The 15,709-nt window shown below is 39.2% G+C and overlaps 1 long non-coding RNA gene and 1 pseudogene across 1 annotated transcript; one reads left to right on the plus strand and one right to left on the minus strand.

The window, feature by feature from the left end:
• The first annotated feature begins 18 nt into the window (after positions 1-18).
• On the plus strand, positions 19-14,888 carry LOC134809122 (uncharacterized). Its single transcript, XR_010153949.1, has 3 exons — positions 19-164; positions 14,340-14,466; positions 14,579-14,888. It is a non-coding gene; the product is annotated as an uncharacterized LOC134809122 (long non-coding RNA).
• PANTROV1R-PS278 (vomeronasal 1 receptor panTroV1R-ps278 pseudogene) lies at positions 10,492-11,234 on the minus strand (annotated as a pseudogene).
• Positions 14,889-15,709: the final 821 nt, after the last annotated feature.

The following is a 15,709-nucleotide window of genomic DNA, read 5'->3' on the forward strand; positions in this document are numbered from 1 at the left end:
TTAAGGGTGAGGAAAGGCACTAAGAAAAGATGAACCTGCAGCCCCTGTTATGCCATCTGGTCTAATTGATACTACTGTTATCAAGCAAAAGGAGCTCTCTCCCTGAGGCACTGGAAGCCAATATTTTGACACCAGGTTTTTGAGAAAGAAAAGTTTTTTTTATTGTAAGTTGACTCACAAGATGAGTCAAGCTCAAATCTGTCTCCCTGTGCTGGTTTTAAGGCAGTAATTTAATTATAAAACGTTTAGGAGGTGGATTCTGGGGTTCTCAGGTGATAGGTAGAAGGAAAGGAGAGGTCTGGAGAGTCTTCAGGCGTGCACAGTTCTCTTCATGTCTCCTCATGCATCATGCGCACATTTAGTGGGAGTTTGAAACATGGTGAGGAAATTCAGGCTGTGACATCAGCATGCTTGGTCTGTGCAAACTCCATTTGGCCATATTGGTTTCAACCAATTTTGGCCAGTTTTGTAGAGGGAGTTTGAACATTTCAGAAAGTTATTTCTTATCTGCTGTTCTGTAAATTCATAATCTTTGTTAGTTACTGGTTTATTTAACTCTTTGGGCATGGGTTCACTACCACCTGTCCTGACCCCACTTGATCTTTTGGGCCTCCTTACTTCCCACCTTCATTCTCTCATCATACTTTATATACACTAATAACTCCCCTGCTATTCTGTATGTAACCCAAATATCAGCTGTACTGCCTCATCTCTTAGATATCTATGTGTACTCTGACCTAATCAAAACCAGAAATTGTGGAGCTGAAAACACGAGTGTGAAATGAGAAAAGCAATAGAGAGCGGTAACAACAGTATTGAACAAGCAGAAGGAAGAATTTGTGAACTTGAAGATAAGTTATTTGAAAATACATGCTCAGAGGAGAAGAAAGAAAAAAATATAAAAAAATAAAGTCATCAGGATGTACAGGACAGCATCAAAAGAGCCAAGTTCACATTACAGGATTTCAAGAAAGAAAGCAGAAAGAAGGCTATAGAAAGCTTATTTAAAGAAATAGTAGCCAAAAATGTCTATACCTGGGAAAAGATATAAATGTCTAGGTGTAGGAAGCTTAAAGGTCTCCAATTAGTTTTAATTCAAATAAAACTTCAGCAAGACATGTTGTAATAAACTGCCAAAAATCAAAGACAGAAGCACAGGGGTTTTTGTTTTTTGTTGTTTTGAGCCAGAGTCTTGCTCTGTTACCCAGACAGGAGTGCAGTGGCACCATCTTGGCTCATTGCAACCTTTGCCTCCTGGGTTCAAGCCAGTCTTGTGCCTCAGCCTCCCAAGTAGCTGGGACTACAGGTGTGCACCACCGCACCTGGCTAATTTTTATATTTTTTAGTAGAGATAGGGTTTCACCATGTTGGCCAGGCTGGTCTTGAACTCCTAGCCTCAAGTGATCTGCCTGCCTTGGCCTCCCAAAGTGCTGGGATTACAGGCATGAGCCACCGCACTCGGCCCAAAGACAGAGTTTTAAAGGCACAAAAGAAGAGAGACTCATCATTTACAATGGAACTCTATAAAGCTATCAGCAGACTTCTTAGTAAAAACTCTTAAAGGCCAGGAGGACAGTAGGTTGATGTTATTACATTACAGAAGAAAAAAACCCTGGCAGCTAAGAATAATTTACTTAGCAATCTGTCCTTTACAAATGAAGGACGTTGTATAAGGACTTTCCCATACAAACAAAAGCTAAGCAAGTATATCACTTCTAGGCCTGTCTTATGAAAATGATAAAGGGAGTTTTTTTTTAATATTTAAAAAAGGACATTAAGTAGTAACGTGGAAACGTGAAAGGATAGAACTCTTTGATAAAAGTAAATGCAGAATCAAATTTCAGGATACTCTAACACTGTAATGGAAGTATGATAATCACTTATATATTGAGTATAAAGTCTAAAAGGCAAAACTGTTAAACATAATAGGCATATTAACTTGTTTAGGGATATACAATATAAAAGAAGTCTAACATCAAAAATATAAAATGTGGGTGGAAGAATAAAAGTGTAGTATTTTCTATGTGATAGAAGTTAACTTTTTATCAGGTTAAAATAGCCATTTATAAGTAAAATATGTTATATGCGAGACTCATGCTAATCATGAAGCAAAAAACCTATAGTAAGTATTCAAAAGATAAAAAGCAAGAAATCTAAACATACCAGTTCATAAATGCATCTAATAACAAAGACAGCAAGTGAGTAGGAAGAAACAGAGAATCTAGAAAACAATGAGGAAATAATAAAATGAAGAGTAAGTTTTTTTTTTTTTTTTTTTTTTTTTTTGATACAGAGTTTGACTCTGTCACCCAGGCTGGAGTGCAGTGGTGCAATCTCAGCTCACTGTAACCTCCACTTCCCCAGTTCAAGCAATTCTGCCTCAGCCTCCTGAGTAGCTGGGACTACAGGTGCCTGCCACCACACCCAGCTAATTTTTTTGTATTTTTAGTAGAGACGGTGTTTCACCATATTGGCCAGGCTGGTCTCGAACTCCTGACCTTGTGATCTGCCTGCCTTGGCCTCCCAAAGTGATGAGATTACAGGCATGAGCCACTGCGCCCCGCCAGGAGTAAGTTCTTAACTATCAATAATTACCTTGAATGAGGCCAGGCACTGTGGCTCAAGCCTGTAATCCGAGCACTTTGGGAGGCCAAGGCGGGTGGATCACCTGAGGTCAGGAGTTCGAGACGAGCCTGGCCAACATGGTGAGACCCTGTCTCTACTAAAAATAAAAAAAATTAGCTGGGCATGGTGGCGGGCACTTGTAATCCCAGCTACTTGGGAGGGTGAGGCAGCATAATCGCTTGAACCCAGGAGGCGGAGGTTGCAAGAGCAAAACTCCATCAAATAAATAAATACCTTGAATGTAAATGGATTAAGTTATTTAAAGACACAGAATATCATAATAATTTTTTAAAAGACCCAAGTATATGCTGTGAGAAGAGACTAACTTAACCGTTAAGAACACAGAAAGTGAAGAACTAGAAAAAGATATTCTATGCAAATAGAAACCAAAACAGAGTAGAGGTTGAATAAACATTAAGGAAAAACTATAATAGTACAAAAATTGTCATTATACAATGATAAAGAGGTGAATTCATCCAGAGGATATAAGAATTGTAAATGTAGATATGTGCACCATCAGAGAACCTTAATATATAAAGCAAATATTAATCTGAAGGGAGAGACAGATTGCAATACAATACTAGTAGGGAGCTTAAATATCTTACTTTCCATAGTGGACAGATCATTCAGACAGAAAATCAATAAGGAATCGTTGGATGCAAACTGCACTTAAACCAAATGTACCCTAACAGACATACACAGAACATTCCATGAAACAGTAGTAGAGTATCATTCTTCTCAGGCATATGGAACATTCTCCGGACAGATCATATAGATAAGACAAAGCAACTCTTATCAAATTTAATTGAAATTATATCAAGTATTAGTTCCTACTACAATGGGACAAAATTAGAAATCAATAACGAGGAATTTCAAGATGGAGGGATATGGGAAAATTAAACCACATGCTCCCAAACAATGCGTCAAAAAAGAAATCACAAGAGAGATTTTAAAGTATCTTGAGACAAACAAATAGAAACACAACATACTAAATCTTGTGGAAAGCAGCAAGAGCAGTTCTAAGGGGGAAGATCAGAGCAATAAATGCCTACAACAACAACAAAGGTCTCCGAAACAACCTAACATTACACCCTAAGGAACTAGAAAAAGACAAGCAAACTAAACTCAAAGTCAGTAAAAAGAAGGAAGTAATAAAGATCCAGTGTAATCAGAAAAAAATGAGAGAGCAGAAAAACACAATTGAGAAGATCCTTGAAACTAAGTTTGCTTTTCTGAAAACATAAATCACAAACCTTTAGCCAAACAAACCAAGAAAAAAGAAGAGTCAATCAGACATGGAAGATGAGACATTACACTTAATACCACAGAAATACAAAAGGTCATAAGACAACATTATCCACAACTATATGCCCACAAGTTAGACAATCTAAAAGAAGTGGAGAAATTCCTAGAAAGATAAAACCTGCTAAGACTGAATCATGAGGAAATAGAAAGTATCTTTCATTAATGCAGAATTGAGGAAAACAAATTAGGCCAGGTGCAGTGGCTCACCCTTGTAATCCCACCACCTTGGGAGGCTGAGGCAGGCAGATCACTTGAGGTGAGGAGTTTTGAGACCAACCTGGCCAACATGGCGAAACCGTGTCTTTACTAAAAATACAAAAATTAGCTGGGTGTGGTGGTGCATGCTTGTAATCCCAGCTACTTGAGAGGCTGAGGCACAAGAATCACTTTAACCGGGGAGGTGGAGGTTGCAGTGAGCCTAGATGGCACCACTGTACTTCAGCTTGGGCAACAGAGGGAGACTCTTATCTCAAATAAATAAAATTAAGAAAAACGAAAACGAATTAAAAATCTGAACTGACCAAGAATGAGAAACGAGATTCAATCAGTAATAAAACACTTGCATCAAAGTAAAGCCCAGGACATGATGTGTTCTTTGCAGCATTCTACCAAACATTAAGAAAAGAGTAATGCCAATCATTCTCAAATTCCTTCAAAATATTTAAGAGTAGAAAACATTTCCATTCTCTTTTTTGAGGCCAGCATTACCCCGATGCCAAAGCTACACACAAGGATAATACAAGAAAAAGCTACAGGTCAACATTCCCTATGAACTTAGATACAAAAATCCTCAACAGAATACTAGCAAAAAAAAAAAAAATATATATATATATATACATATGTATATATATATATATATATGTGTATATATATATATATATATATGTATATATATATATATAGGCCTGCACGGTGGCTTCATGCCTGTAATCCCAGCATTTTGGGAGGCTGAAGTGGGTGGATCACCTGAAGTCAGGAGTTCGAGACCAGCCTGGCCAACATGGTGAAACCGTGTCTCTACTAAAAATACAAAAATTAGCTGGGCATGGTGGCAGGTGCCTGTATTCCCAGCTACTCAGGAGGCTAAGGCAGGAGAATCACTTGAACCCAGGAGGTGAAGCCTGGGTGGCAGAGTGAGACTCCATCTCAAAAAAAAAAAAAAAAAAAGCAACACATTAAAGGATTATTTACCATAATGAAGTGGTAGGTTATCCCTGGATGAAGGATGGGTCAACCTATGCAAATCGGTGAATGTGATGCACCACATACAAAGAATGAAAACATAATCCATATGAGCATCTCAACAGATTCACTGAATGCATTGGACAAAATTCAACATTCTTCCATGATAAAAACTCTCATCAAATTAGGTATAGAAGGAATGCACCTCAGCACAACAAAGGCCACATATGACCAACCCACAGCTAATACTATGCCCAAAGATGAACAGTTGAAAGCCTTGCCTCTATGATCAGGAACAAGACAAGGATGCACACTCTCACCACTTTTATTTAACATAGTGGTGAACATTCTTGCCAGAGCAATCAGGCAAGAAAAAGTAATATAAAGCATTCAAATAAAAAAGAAAAGTGAAATTATGCTTGTTTAGTAATGATCTTATACACAGAAAACTCAAGACTAAACAAAAATACTGTTAGAAATAATGTGATAATAAATGAACTTTTAAAAAGTTTGAAGATATGAAATTGGTGAGCAAAATTAGTTGCATTTTTATATACTAACAATTAACTCTCTGCAAAAGAAATCAAAACAATCTTTTTTCAATAACCAGCAAAACAATAAAATACATAGAAGTGATTTTGTCTAAAGAGGTGAATAACCTGTAAACAGAAAATTATAAAATGTTGATAAAACACTGAAGAATATACAAAAAAATGAAAAGATATGTCGTGGTTGGGAATTGGAAGCATTAATAGTGTTAAAATGTCCATACTAACCAAAGCAATCTGCAGATTCAGTGCAACCCCTATCAAAATTCTAATGGCATTATTCACAGTAATAGAAAAAACAATCTTGAAATTCATATGAAACCCAAAACCCCCCAAATTTTCCAAAGTAATCTTGGGTAAAGGAAACAAAGCTGGAGGTATAACACTACCTGATTTCAACATCTACTATGAAGCTATACTAATCAAAACATATGACACTGGCATGAAAACAGACAGATGGACCAATGGGATGGAATAGAGAGCTCAGCAATAAGCCCATGCATTCATGGTCAGCTGACTTCAACAATAGTGCCAAGAACACATGATGTGAAAGGATGCATTTGGATATCTATCTAGAAAAACAATAAAATTGGGGTTTTCTAATCCGATTTTTATTCAAATATTGCCTCAAAATGCGTTAACAACTTAAACATAAGGTCTGAAACTATAAAACTACTAGAATAATTCATAGGAGAAGAGCTACATCATATTTGTCCAAGCAATGATTTTTGGATATGACCCCAAAAGCACAGTCAATGAAAGCAAAAATAGACAATTGGGATTATATCCTAAACTTCCGTACAGCAAAAAGTTGGGGTGCTGGTGGTGAAGAAATTTTGATTAATTAGTACAACGATATGGTTAGAATGAATAAGCTCTACTGTTAGCACAGTAGAGATTATTGTTAACAGTAATTTATTGTACATTTCAAAATAGCTAAGAGACGATCTAAAATGTTCTCAACGCAAAGAAATGATAAGCATTTAATGTGATGGGTATCCTAAATTCCCTGATTAGTTCATTTTTTGCTTCAGTAAATGGGATCTTGCTCTGCCACGCAGTGGCGATCATGGCTCACTGCAGCCTTGAACTCGGCTCAAGGGATTTTTTCCACCTCAGCCTCCTGAAGTGCTCAGATTACAGGCATAAGCCACTTTGCTCAGCCAAAAGGGGCCAAAGGGTGGATCACTGAAAGGTGTTATGTGAAAAATTTTGTGCTGCTACCCAAATCTAAATGTTGAAGTGCCCCGAATCTCCAGTACCTTAGAATGTGTTTTGAGATAGAACCCTTTAAGGGTGATTAAATTAAAATGAGGGTGTTAGAGTGGGGTCCAATCAATCTGACTGATGTTCTTATAGAAAGGGAAAATATGGACACAGAGAGAGACACCAGAGTGTCGTGCACATAAAGACTTTGAGGACACTTCATAATGGCGACCATCTGCATGCCAAGGAGAAAACAGCAAGCCTGCCTTCACCTCAATCTTGAACTTCCAGTCTCCACAACACTAAGAAAATTAATATCTGTTGTTTGTGCTACTTAGTCAATGGCATTTTGTTATGGCAGCCTGAGCAGATTAACACACAAGGCAAGAAGCTGCCTTTTCTTTCTTTCTTTCTTTCTTTCTTTTTTTTTTTTTTTTGAGACAGACTCTCGCTGTGTCACCCAGGCTGGAGTACAGTGGCACAATCTCGGCTCACTGCAACCTCTGCCTCCTGGGTTCAAGTGATTGTCCTGCGTCAGCCTCCCGAGTAGCTGGGATTACAGGCACCCGCCACCACGCCTGGCTATTTGTATTTTTAATAGAGACAGGGCTTTGCCATGTTGCTGAGGCTGGTCTCGAACCCCTGACCTCAAGTGATCCACCTGCCTCAGCCTCCTGAAGTCCTGGGATTACAGGTGTGAGCCAATGCACCCAGCAGAATCTCCCTTTTCAATGCTGACACCTCTATGAGTTTCTAATAATCTCTCCTCATGAGTTCCAGGTTGCCAGTCTCTGAGGATGTCAGTTCTTACAGCTTGAGCCTCTCAGAAAGGAGAGGCTTCACAGGGAGGTATAAAGAAAGCAGAATCTGGGCATACATCTCCCATTATATTGTTTGCCCATTTTCAGGAATTAAAGGATAACAAAGTCACCAAGGGGTCTTCTCCATTAGAGGGAAACTGCTGAGATGTAGTGTGAAGAGCACTGATTGCTTTTAGAGGCAGGACTTCCTGTTGCTGTCTTTGGACAAATCGTTAACTTTTCTAAGTCTGAATCCTCCAGTGATATAGCAGTTGCCGGCATTCCTCGCAGGGATATTGTGAGTCTCACAGGGCATTCTGCGCGTGAAAGGAGGTGGTAAATATAAATCACTGCACATGTGTGAGGCTTCATATTATAGTCATAGATGTTTTGGATCTTGCTTCCTGATTTCTGATGCTCACAGAATCTAAAATTACAGGATTTAACCAAAGGGCATTTTTCTCAACCTTCTGTAAAATCCCTTTGTTCTTAATTTTCACCACATCAGAAGCAGACTTCTATCTTCTAGCTCTGACATTATTCAGTGCATGGGTCTTAATTTAGAAAAGTAACTGAGTGATGACACAGAGAGGCCAATGGGATTTTTAAAGGAAAGGCAGGGCAGAGCGGGGTGCACAGTTCAGGATTGGCCAGATTGAGGCATTCCTGAGGGCCTTGGGGAAAGGGGCTGTTCCTAGTTGTCTGGTATCTGGCTTTGTGTTGACTTAGGAGAGCAGAATATTGGCTTGGTGTGTGAGAGTTTGACATGGAGAGGGTTGGGGCATGGGCTCTGGGTGGGTAAATTTTCATAGGAAAGGCTGGCTCCAGGAAACCCACTTCTACGTCTAAGAATGTGCTAGCCCCAAGATGGGCAGTCTCTACCCAGTCAGGGAAGACACAGTCACAGCACCAAAGAACACAGAAAATAAGGAAATATAATAAATATAATTGGCCCTGTGATGGACAGGTGCCAAACAGACAAATACAGAATCTAAAGAAATGGAATTAAAACAGAGTTTGTCACAAAAAGAAAGAGAAATCCTGGGGATTTTTTTTCAAAACAACTTCACTTCTAGTCTTTTTTTTTTTTTTTTTTAGATGAAGTCTTGCTCTTGTTCCCCAGGCTGGAGTGCAATGGTGTGATCTCGGTTCACTGCAACCTCCGCCTCCCGGGTTCAAGCGATTCTCCTGCCTCAGCCTCCCGATTACAGGTGCCTGCCACCACGCCCAGCTAATTTTTGTATTTTTAGGAGAGACGGGGTTTCACCACTTTGGCCAGGCTGGTCTTGAACTCCTGACCTCAGGTGACTGCCCGCCTCGGCCTCCCAAAGTGCTGGGATTACAGGTGTGAGCCACCACACCCAGCCCACTTCTATTTTTTAAATTTCTATTTCTAAACTAGTCTTTGCAATTTCAGTCTCCAGTGAAGTCTCGGGTTGACATTACAGGAAGAGGGGGAGAACCTATAGGGAAGAGAAGGGTCTCAGAGGTGGCTATTTGGATGTAGGACTCATAACTGCCTCTGTTCAAGGTAGGAGAAAATGCTGTAGTGTGTTTCTTCCTCTATTGACTCTCCTCTATCTTAGCAGTCCTTGTGGAAACCCTAGTTTCTTCCTTGGGATTGAGCCAATGAATGTCTTACTAGCTTGAGTTTCAGCGACTCTAGAGTTCATGTAGAAAGCTCTAATACTACATGAATTTAGATATTGTCTGAGGATAAAACTGATTTGCCTTTTTTGCAGGGCAATTTTCAGTTATTCTTTTGTTCCTGGGTTGAAGAAACTGATGCATATGTGTCTTGGAGTTTAACTTTTTTTTTTTTTTTTTTTTTTTGAGACAGAGTCTCACTCTGTTCCTGGGCACAGTGGCTCACACCTGTAATCCCAGCACTTTGGGAGGCTGAGGCAGGCGGATCACGAGGTCAGGAGTTCAAGACCAGCTTGGCCAACATAGTGAAAACCCGTCTCTACTAAAAATACAAAAATTAGCCAGGCATGGTGGCGCATGCCTGTAGTCCCAGCTACTGGGGAGGCTGAGGCAGGAGAATTGCTTGAACCCGGGAGGTGGAGGTTGTGGTGAGACGAGATCGTGCCACTGCACTCCAGCCTGGGCAACAGAGCGAGACTCCGTATCAAAACAAACAAACAAACAAAAACCAAAAACCATAATCATAAAGATATATTCACAAAAAATTCTTATGGAATATAGGAGCCAAATATGAAATAATTTATGCTGATTTCATTTATATCAAGTAGCAAACAGACAAATGTGATTTAATCTCTTAAATACTGGAATAAATGTAAACCAGTATCTTGACAGCAACACTTCTACAAATAGTTCCAACAGAACGACAACCTTGAGGATAGTGAGTTAGCACAGAGGAGCTTCTGGTGAACTGGCAGTATTCTGTTTCCTCATCCACGTGCTGCATAAAGAGTTATGTTCTTTTGTGAAACTCCAGTGAACTGTGATTTATAACCTATAATAAGTCTTTGACTTAATCAAAATACTTATCACTGGAAGCCATTATCCTCAGCAAACTAACACAGGAACAGAAAACCAAACACCACGTGTTCTCAGTTATAAATGGGAGCTGAACAATGAGAAGACATGGACACAGGGAGAGGAACAACACACACTGGGACCTGTCCAGGAGGAGGAGGGAGGTAGAGCATCAGGATAAATAGCTAATGCATGCAGGGCTTAATACCTAGGTGATGGGTTGATAGGTGCAACAAACAACCACAGCACACATTTGCCTATGTAACAAACCTGCACGTCCAGCACATTTATCCTGGAACTTAAAATTTAATTAAAAAAAAACTATTAAAAAAATAAAAAATAATAATACATATCACCGAAAAGAGTTAAAAGAAGTTCAGGGTGGGGATATCGGTGCTAAGAATGTGTGTGAGCTTCCACTTGTGTCTGTACCAGATAAAATTTATGAAGACGCAGGCACAGATTAACAGCCACAGCAAGAAACATAAGAGAATAATACCAATGCTATATATGCTGATTCTTTGATTTTTGTCCTGAATACAGAAGAAAACTATCCTATCTTGTTTTGTTTGTAATGTTTCTGCTGCTGTTTGGCAATCACACGCATAGGGTAAAACCATATTTATCAGCATATTCAAGGTCCAGTAGAGGAAAATAGAAAGCTCCATATTCTTAGGATAGTTTATTTTAAATTCTATACATCTGGAGTTCCTGGGGCTCATCATGATGGCTTGAAACACTGCAGGCACAGGTGGTGCCAACGATCACACCCTACCAACTCTGTGAGGATAACAAACCAGAATCCAAAATCATGAAGGAAATTATTCAATATAAAATCTGACATTGACTTGGTGCTGCATACAGAGGTGTGTCTTGGGGATACCCTTAAACAGAATGCGTAAGAAGTGGCTATAATCAGGTGCTTCCAATTCAAATCTGTGGTCCTCAACCTGCATCCTGTTAAGTAAAAGAAGACATAATAGTAAAGAAGACAGAAACTCTTCAGGATTCCAACAAAATTCTACGACAAGTAGATCATTCCTATTGCCAACTCCCTGGAGGCCATTCTGTGAGTTCCCAGTGACTGATATTCATCTTTAGAGCCAGAAGATCCTGCAGAGAACATGAAGTGTATGTGAGGTGATATTATCCATTAATAATATCAATGGAAAAACCCGTATTCTACTGAGAAACATTTAAAGTTTTGTTTTGCAAAGAGGCTTTCTAGGGTTGAATGTATAACATGTAAAGAGCACTTACGATATGGGAATCACTGCTGTAATGTGATATGTATGATACCTTCTTTGATTTTTATAACTGTATGATGGATTCACTGGCATACTTTTCCTTGTAGAGACAAAAGGAACTTAAGATACAGAGAGATGCAGTGATTTGTGGAAATTCACAAGCTGCTTAGGGGCTGAGAGGAGACTTGCACCTGACTAGGGTGCCTGCGAAGGTGATTGCTAAGGCCTGTGCTATGCTAACAGACCATTCAGCTGTGTTTTCAAAAAATCTGGACCTAGTTAGTTTTGTTTGTTTACCATGTCATTTTATTTTCCATCTCTGGTATTTTATTTTATAATTTTGTTCAAAACAAGTTTCCATTCCTGTGTAAAGAATTACTGCATAAGTCAATATCCAACGTCAGTAACCTTTGAAATCCCAATACACTCTGTTGGTGCACTATTTAGAGTATAATCCTGAAGGAAACTTCCCCTGGTACAAGTTGGATTTACTGAATGCAAGAATGGCTCAATATTACTTTGGTAGCAGAAAAACTCATTAACTCATCCAATAGGAGGAGAAAATACTACAGCATTTATCAATGAAATTATTGAAGTATATTACTCTGTTTCTAGACTGTTAAACATGAAATACTAACAGCTAATAAAACAATATAGATAGAAAATCAATTATTGGTAATTTTTGATCAGTCAGAAATCAATATGTTAATGTACAAGTTATGTGAAACTATTAGCAGGGTAGTGTAATTTGTAAAATACATTAAAACAGAAGAAATATCTGCAAAATGGAATCTGGAGAACACAAAATCTTGAGCATTATGGATGTCGAAATCATAGTAAAGTGAACTTTCACAACTCAATAGCAAAAAATAACTCCTAAAACAAGAAAGTAATAGATCAATTTTAAAATGGGTTAAAGGCTTGAATAGCATTACTCCAAAGAAGACATTCAAATGCCCAACAGGTGTATAAAAACATGCTCCATGTCACTGATTCTGCAGAAAATACAAGTCAAAACCACAGTGAAGTATCCCTTCACACCTCTTATAATTACTATTAGCAAAAACCCAAAACAGCAAGTGTGACAAAGAGGCAGAGAAATTGTAACTCTTATACACTGTGGCTGAAAATGCAAAATGGTGCTGCCTATATGGAAAATGATACAGATGTTCCTCAGAAAAATTAAAATGAAGCCAGATGTGGTGGACGCCTGCAGACCTGCAGTTACTCAGGGAAACTCTGTCTCTAAAATAAAATAATAAAATAAAATAGTGACAATTACCATATGATCCAGCCTTCCCACTTCTGAGTATATAGCAAAATAACTGAAATCAGGACCTCAGAGATATCAGAACTTCCACGGTCATTGCAGCACTGCTCACAATAGCTTGGACGTGGAAACGACCTAACTATCCATTGAATGATGAATGGACGAAAAAAATGGGATGTGTGAATATACAGCGGAACATTATTCAGCCTTTAGAAAGAAGGAAATTCTGCAAGAGATGACGACATGGATAAATCTTAAGGACGTTATGCTAAGGAAGTAAGGCGGTCAGTGAAGGACAAATACTGCATGATTCACTTGTGTGTGTAATCTGAAATAGCCTCATAGAATGAGAGAGTAGGATAGGCCGGGCACGGTGGCTCGTGCCTGTAATCCCAGCACTTTGGGAGGTCGAGATCGGTGGATCACCTGAGGTCAGGAGTTCGAAACCAGCCCGGCCAACATGATGGAACCCTGTCTCTACTAAAAAAAGTGCAAAAATTAGCCAGGCATGGTGGCATACATCTGTAATCCTAGCTACTCGGGAGGCTGAGGCAGGAGAATAGCTTGAACCCGGGAGACGGAGGTTGCAGTGAGCCAAAATCACACACTCCATCTGGGGCAAAAAGAGCAAAACTCTATCTCAAAAAAAAAAAAAAAATTAAAGAGTTATGCAGAATATTTTTGACCAGGAAAAATAACACAAGATACAGTTGATCCTGACTACTGCTGTTTGCAACTCTTAATAGTAAAGTTACCCTTCCCTTAAATGCTACTTCCCTAACCTCAAGAGGGAAAGCAGCCTCACCATAATCCTAAGAGCACAGAGGTTTTCCGTGGAGGACAATCACTGTCTCCATTAAGCGCATCATTTATACAGAGTTAGATTTCTTAAAAAACAATTTTATTCTGGAAATGATTTCAGATATATGGTTTCTGCACAGGATAAGGTAATTTTTCTAGCTCTATCCTACTCTTCATTATAATCATGGAGGCAGTATAAGCATATTATTTAAAATACTGTAAATGTACTGTGTGATTCTTATGAGGTGTGTGAACAACATATATATTTATTTACTACAATCCTTGAGCACCATAAATCTTATTTAATGATTACTGGAATTATTCACCAACTCTCATCCTAAGTGAAGATTTTATTAAGTTACCTTCGTTTTGTTTGGTTTCTGAGATGGAGTCTAGTATTGTCACCCAGGCTGGACTGCAGAGGTGTGATCTCGGCTCACTGCAACCTCTGTCTCCCGGGTTCAAGTGATTCTCCTATCTCAGCCTCCCAAGTAGCTGGGATTACAGGCGCCAGCCATCACACCCAGCTAATTTTTGTATTTTTAGTAGAGATGGGGTTTCGCCATGTTGGTCAGGCTGGTCTCAAACTCCTGAACTCGAGTGATGTGCCCGCCTCAGCCTCCCAAAGTGTTGGGATTACAGGTGTGAGCCACCGTGCTCGTCCGGATTTTATTATGATAGCTTTGTATCCATCAGGGATTGGTATAAGGTTTAGGCCTCTCATCTCTCTTTACTGACTCAGCCCATAAGAAAGGAATTATTCCTCCTCCCTGTCTGGCTTTGCTACTGACTTTGTTTCTACAAAAGAGAAATCCCTTTCCAGACATGACCACTTGGACTTCTTTTCTTGCAGATTCTGCCTGCCAGACTGAAACACAAAAATACTCACCTGATTCCTTCCCACTGCCAGGACAGCCCAGTTTGTGTGACGGTCATAACAGCACTGTGTGGGAAGGAGGCAGCCAGACCCTGAGATAAAGGTTTGTGAGTCTGTGATCTCATCTTCCCTCAGAAGTGCAATTATAATTTTACCTGTAGCAGCAATGACAGCTGACTTAGGGAGTTGATAACTTTTTGAAAAACTTTTTGCAGATGCTAATTACCAGAGGCAATTACAACTTTCTCATAAATGTCTCCAAAGAGACCACTGAAGTATCCAAAAGAGGCTCTTACTTTTTCACAATCCCTGAAGACTGCAAGGAGCAGAAAATATTGAGGTTTGATCTGTGACGCACTTGTAGAGAAGCATGTTTGTCTCACTGGATTTCCTAATTCTATGAGATACTCTTCTTCCTAAAATCAAGCTCATCCTTAATTTGCAGATCCATTATGTAAGTATTCAGCAGGTAACTGGAATCAGATAAAGGATCTAGAATGGATTAATAAAAAATGAGATAAATGTGAGAGAAAAGCATGGAGTAATTTGCATTAGAAATCGCTGGACTCATTTGTATAATTAAATGTAAATTAATTTAGAAATGATAATATGGACACGTTCTAGGAAATACACTTTACTATTGTGACCTCAGCAGTGACAGAAAAAGTCTGGACATAAAAATATTCTAAAGAGAAAGATGTGAAAAAAAAAAAAAAAGGTCTCTCACAAATAAAACACAAGGATCACATGATTTAACAGCCAAATTCTGCCATTCTTTTTTTTTTTTTTTTGAGTTAAAGTCTTCCTCTGTTGCCCAAGCTGGAGTGCAATGGTGCAATCTCGGCTCACTGCCACCTCCACCTCCCTGGTTCAAGCAATTCCCCTGCCTTAGCCTCTCAAGTAGCTAGGATTACAGGTGCATGCCACCACACCTGGCTAATTTTTTTATATTTTTAGTACAGATGGGGTTTCACCATGTTGGCCAGACGGGTCTCGAACTTCTGACCTCAGGTGATCCACCCACCTCAGCTTCCCAAAGTGCTGGGATTGCAGGCGTGAGCCACCATGCCCAGCCATTCTTTTAATTATTAGATAAACCTAGGCTATCTTCTCAATTGAACAGCAGTAGATAGGAAATTTCTCTACATTTACCATTCCTGAATTTTTAGTAAAAAGCACTAACCAGTTATGCCATTAATTTGGAAGTTTAAAATAGAAGAGCCGAAAATGAAACTTTGGTTTCCCAACACACAAATCCACAATTTGACCTAGGTCCACTCTCCATTCTCCTAGGAGACATTTGAGGTAAACTGAGAAGTTACAGGAAACATAGTCCACACAAGACC

This window comes from Pan troglodytes, chromosome 20 (assembly GCF_028858775.2).
Source record: "Pan troglodytes isolate AG18354 chromosome 20, NHGRI_mPanTro3-v2.0_pri, whole genome shotgun sequence".
NCBI classification, from domain to species: Eukaryota; Metazoa; Chordata; class Mammalia; order Primates; family Hominidae; genus Pan; species Pan troglodytes.